Below are 6,000 nucleotides of genomic sequence, written 5' to 3' on the forward strand. Positions count from 1 at the left end.
TGGGGCAGGAGGATTGCTTGAGCCCCAGGCTCCCAAGGGAAGGGAGGTTGTAGTAAGCTATGATTGTGCCACTGCACTCCAGCCTGGGTGACTTAGTGAGACCCTGTCTCAAAATAAGAAAAAAAAGGCTGGTGCAGTGGCTCACGCCTGTAATCCCAACACTGTGGGAGGCTAGGCAGGCAGATCACTTGAGGTCAGTAGTTCGTGACCAGCTGGGCAACATGGTAAAACTCCCGTATCTACTAAAGCTACAAAAAATTAGCTGGGCGTGGTGGCGGGTGCCTGTAGTCCCAGCTACTCTACTACTTGGGATGCTGAGGCACGAGAATCGCCTGAACCCGGGAGGCGGAGGTTACGGTGAGCTGACATCATGCCACTGCACTCCAGCCTGGGCAACAGAGTGAGACTCCGTCTAAAAATATATATATAAAAGAAAAAAAAAGAAAAGAAAGAGTTTTGAGTTCCAGGCCAAGGATGGAGACCTTGTCCCACAAGCAGTGGGTGCCCTGGAAGGTTGGGGCCAGGAAGCAATGTGGAAAAATCCTTCTGCTTCCATGGGAGAGGTGATGGGAGGGTGCGGAGCCCACACGGCAGCTGTGCATGATTATGCTAATTACCTGGCTTGTGACTTGCTGAGCGGGACATCAGGGCTGGTGCCCTCCACAGGAGGGAAGTGGGCTCCTCAGGAGGTGACCTTGAGCTGTGAGGCAGCAGCCAAGTGTGTTCTCATCCCAAGGGCAAAAGCCAGGCCTGCTCAGGAAAGGCAGGATTTCCCTACTCTGGGGGGACCTCAGCCCAGCTCAGGGGCTCACAGGACAGACTGCGGGCTGAGGAGAAGCTGGTTCTCAGGAACAGGGAACCAGGGAGCTTCACAAGGAAGCTGGCTTAAACCTGAGTCCTGAAGGATGGTGAAGGATGGAGAGGAATGGAGAGGGATAATGAGGGATGGAGAGGGATGGAGAGGGATGGTGGGGGATGGAGAGGGACGGTGAGGGATGGTGAGGGATGAAGAGGGACAGAGAGGGATGGAGAGGGATGGTGAGGGATGGAGAGGGACGGTGGGGGATGGAGAGGGACGGTGGGGGACGGTGAGGGACGGAGAGGGACGGAGAGGGACGGTGGGGGACGGAGAGGGACGGTGGGGGACGGAGAGGGACGGTGGGGGACGGAGAGGGACGGTGGGGGACGGTGAGGGACGGAGAGGGACGGAGAGGGACGGTGAGGGACGGTGAAGGACGGAGAGGGACGGTGGGGGACGGAGAGGGGCGGTGGGGGACGGAGAGGGGCGGGGGGGGACGGAGAGGGGCGGGGGGGGACGGAGAGGGGCGGTGGGGGACGGAGAGGGGCGGTGGGGGACGGAGAGGGGCGGTGGGGGACGGAGAGGGACGGTGGGGGACGGAGACGGACGGTGGGGGACGGAGAGGGACGGTGGGGGACGGAGAGGGACGGTGGGGGACGGAGAGGGACGGTGGGGGACGGAGAGGGACGGTGGGGGATGGAGAGCGATGGTGGGGGATGGAGAGGGATGGTGGGGGATGGAGAAGGATGGTGGGGGATGGAGAAGGATGGTGGGGGATGGAAAGGGATGGAGAAGATGGAGAGGGATGACAAGGGATGGTGGGGGATGGAAAGGGATGGAGAAGATGGAGAGGGATGACGAGGGATGGTGGGGGATGGAGAGGGATGGTGAGGGATGGAGAGGGATGGAGAGGGATGGAGAAGATGGAGAGGGATGACGAGGGATGGTGGGGGATGAAGAGGGATGGTGAGGGATGGAGAGGGATAGTGGGGGATAGTGAGGGATGGTGAGGGATGGAGAGGGATGGTGGAGGATGGTGAGGGATGGTGAGGGATGGTGAAGGACATGAGGATTTGGAGAGGCTGAGCAGGGGTATTTCAGGCAAAGATGCAGGGTGTGTGCCAAGCCTCTCACGATGGGGGAATCTAAGGTGGAGTTCTTGAGAGTCAGAGTGTGCAAGCTCTTAATCCCTTTGTCCCTTCTCTTGTGCTTCTCGTCCTCATTTCTGTTTTATCAGCCATTAATTATGAAATACCTGCTATGTGCATGACTTTACTCTTTTTCTTGTCTTTTCTTTTCTTTTTTTTTTTTGGACTCAAAGACTCGCTCTGTTGCCAGGCTGGAGTGCAGTGGCGCGATCTCAGCTCATTGCAACCTCTGCCTCCCGGGTTCAAGAGATTCTCCTGCCTCAGCCTCCTGAGCAGCTGGGACTACAGGCGCATGCCACCACACCCGGCTAATTTTTGTATTTTTAGTAGAGACGGGGTTTCACCATGTTGGCCAGGATGGTCTCAATCTCTTGACCTCATGATCCACCCGCCTCGGCCTTCAAAGTGCTGGGATTACTGGCGAGAGCCACTGCGCCTGGCCGGCCTTACTCTTAGTATGGTGGGGACACTAAAGACATCTCTATTCTTGTCCTTGAGGCTCACAATTTAATACAAACTTGTCTCAGATATACGAATAATAGTTGGAATATAAAGGCAAATATATTTTTCCATATCATCGCATGTTCTATGGTCTGAATGTGTGTATCACCCCAAAATACTTTTTATTTATTTATTTTTTGAGATAGAGTCTTGCTCCATCACCGAGGCTGGAGTACAGTGACGCGATCTCGGCTCTCTGCAACCTCCGCTTCCTGGGTTCAAGCGATTCTCCTGCCTCTGCCTCCCCGAGTAACTGGAATTACAGGCGCCCACCACCACGCCCAGCTAATTTTTGTATTTTTAGTAGAGATGGGGTTTCACCATGTTGGCCAGGCTGATCTCGAACTCCTGACCTCAGGCTATCTGCTTACCTCAGCCTCCCAAAGTGCTGGGATCACAGGGGTGAGCCACTGTGCCCAGCCCCTACCTTTTTTTTTTTTTTTTTTTTTTTTTGAGACAGAGTCTTTCTCTGTCACCCAGGCTGGAGTACAGTGGCTCAAACACGGCTCACTGCACCCTCGATTTCCTGGGCCCAAGCAATCCTCCCACCTCAGCCTCCCAAGTAGCTGGAACCACAGGAGAGCACCACCACACCTGGTTAATTTTTAAAAAAATTTTTTGTAGAGATGGGTCTTGCTATGTTGCCCCAGCTGGTCTTGAACTCCTGGGCTCAAGCAATCCTCCTGCCTTGGCCTCCCAAAGTCCTGGTATTACAGGTGTGAGCCACCACACCCAGCCCTGATAATCCTCTTTTATGTCCCAGGGGCTCCTGAAATTCTACTGCAAATCACACATTCATGAGTAGGCTGAATCACTGTGCCCCCAGGATGCAATGGTAATAAAGGGGAATTGCAGGGATCTCCAGAGAAGCAACCCATGTTTGGCTGCCCTGCCATAGTGTTACGCAGGGCATGAGGGCAATCAGTGATATAAACACAGTCCCCACTGTCAGGGAGCCAAAGGACTGTGTAGGACCGAGGTCCCCAACCTTTTTGGCACCAGGGACTCGTTTTGTGGAAGACAATTTTTCCACGGAGCCGGGGGATGGTTTGGGAATGATCCAAGTCCATTACATTCATTGTGCACTTTACTTCTATTATTGTTACATTGTAATACATAATGAAATAATTATACAACTCATCACAATGTAGAATCAGTGGGAGCCCTGAGCTGGTTTTCCTGCAACTAGATGGTCCCATCTGGGGGTGATGGGAGACAGTGACAGATCATCAAGCAGACAGATCATCGAATTCTCATAAGGAATGCAAAACCTAGATCCTTTGCATGCGAAGTCACAATAGGGTTTGAGCTCCTATGAGAATCTAATGCCGCCACTGATCTGACAGAAAGTGGAGCTCAGGTGGCAATGTGAGTGAGCAATGGGCAGCGGCTGTAAATATGCTGTAAATATCGATGAAGCTTCACTAGCTCACCCGCCCGCCGCTCACCTCCTGCCGTGCAGCCGAGTTCCTAACAGGCCATCGACCCAGACCAGGGGTTAGGGACCCCTGTTCTTAGAAACTAATGATACCCTCTTCCTTCCTCCCTTTCCCGCCACAGCCTGACCCTCTTGCTTGAGCCCAGGACAAGGCCCAGTGGAAGAAGGACAACTCCTCCATTCATCCCATTAACATTCATCATGCTCCTAGCGTAGGCACGGTGGCCTAGGCAGGGCATGGTGGCTCATGCCTGTAATCCCAGTACTTTGGGAAGCCGAGGCAGGCAAATCATTGAGGCCAAGAGTTCGAGGCCAGCCTAGCCAACAGGGTGAAACCCCATCTCTACTAAAATAAAAAATACAAAAAAAAAAAAAAATTAACTAGGCGTGGCAATGCACGCCTGTAATCCCAGCTACTTGGGCGGCTGAGGCACGAGAATCGCGTGAACTCGGGAGGCAGAGGTTGCAATGAGCTGAGATCACACCACTGCACTCCAGCCTGGGCGACAGTGCAGGACTCCGTCTCAAAAAAAAAAAAAAAAAGAAAAGAAGAAAGAAAAACATTTATCATGCTTCTGCTATGTGCCATGGCCCGGGCAAACTCTGGAGACACAAAAATGAAAGGATGTAATCCTGGTCCTCAAAAAGCATGTGGTTTAAGAGAAGGCAGCCATGGAGACACAGAACACCGAGTCAGAGAGGAAAGTGCTATCATGAGGGATACACTGGTAGGTTTCCTACCTTGAACACAGGAACCTGAGTCAGCCTGGGGATGATCTGGGAAGCCTGCTGAACAAAGTGACATCTGAGCTGGGGACTGAAGCACAAGCCGGGGAGGGAGTTCCAGGAAGAAGGACTGGCAAGATTGAAAGCACGAGGCAGTAGAAGAGAATGATGGGTATGAGGACAGAGTTCACAGTGGCTGCAGCCGAGAGGAGGTGGTGGAAGCAGGCAGAGGCCAGATCGAGGAGGCTTATGGAAAGAGTTTACACTTTGTCCTGACAGCACCGGGGAGGCATGGAAGGGTTGTGAGCAGAGCAGTTGCCTGGCCAAGTTTAGGTTTTAGAAAGCTCTCTCTATCCTCTGCATGGAGGCTGGAGGCAGGGAGACCAGGCAGAAGGCTGCTGCAATTGTCCTGGAGCCAGATGCTGTGGCTTGAACGGAGGCCATGGCTGAGGGAAGAGAGAGAGAGGCTAGAGAGAAGTTAAGGAGATGAGATCACTAAAGCCTGGTGACTTGTTCACTGTGGGAGGGAGGGAGAGGGTGAGGTGAGTATGATGGCCTGGTTTCTCTCCAGGGTGACTGGGGAGGAGGTGGCATCATCAACCTGTTGGAGAAATTAGGTGGGGAGGGTGGTGCTAAGCTCCACTGAGTCAATGTGGAGTTAGACGTGCCAGGGAAGGGCAGGGGAAAATCCATGTCATCCATGCAGTTGCTTAAGCAGATCTGGTCCATGAGAGACAGCTGGGAGCCCAAAATAGAGATTTGGGAGTCCTCAACATCAGGTGGCACCTGAAATCTTGAGGTAGGGATAAGGTTCCCCAGTGATAAGAAAAGAAGGCAAAGGCTAAAGCTCTGAGCCTCGCTAAGAATTAAGAGGCCAAGATGGAGGGCCAGGGATGAAAGCTGAAAAGATAGGAGGGAAATCCAAGCTTTAGAAGGCAAGGGGAGGTAGGCACGTGGCTGCATGCCTGTAACCCCAGCTATTCAGGAGGCTGAGACCGGAGGATGGCTTGAGCCCAGGAGTTCAAGGTTACTGTGAGCTATGATGGCACTACTGCACTCCAGCCTGGGCAACAGAGGGAGACCCTGTCTCAAAACAAAAACAAAAACAAAAACACCAAGGAGAAAACAGTGTTTCCAAAAAGAGGGGAAAAATAGGCCAGGCACAGTAGCTCATGCCTGTAATCCCAGCACTTTGGGAGGCCGAGGTGGGTGGATCACCTGAGGTCAGGAGTTCGAGACCAGCCTGGCCAACATGGCGAAACCCTGTCTCTACTAAAAATACAAAAATGCCAGGTGTAGTGGCTCACGCCTGTAATCCCAGCACTTTGGGAGGCTGAGGTGGGTGGATGATGAGGTCAGGAGATCGAGACCATCCTGGCTAACACGGT

General features: G+C 53.2%; 1 protein-coding gene across 2 annotated transcripts in view; it reads right to left on the reverse strand.

Annotated features, from left to right (window-relative positions):
- The window catches only part of PLA2G6 (phospholipase A2 group VI), an 81,466-nt gene extending 76,778 nt beyond the window's left edge, over positions 1 to 4,688 (reverse strand). For both annotated transcript variants that reach the window (XM_063663230.1, XM_063663238.1), the window contains exon 1: positions 4,628 to 4,688. The gene's annotated coding sequence lies outside the window, so the exon portion shown is untranslated. The remainder of the gene's footprint in view (positions 1 to 4,627) is intronic.
- Positions 4,689 to 6,000: the final 1,312 nt, after the last annotated feature.

The sequence above is a fragment of the Pongo pygmaeus genome, chromosome 23 (genome assembly GCF_028885625.2).
Source record: "Pongo pygmaeus isolate AG05252 chromosome 23, NHGRI_mPonPyg2-v2.0_pri, whole genome shotgun sequence".
Classification (NCBI taxonomy): Eukaryota; Metazoa; Chordata; class Mammalia; order Primates; family Hominidae; genus Pongo; species Pongo pygmaeus.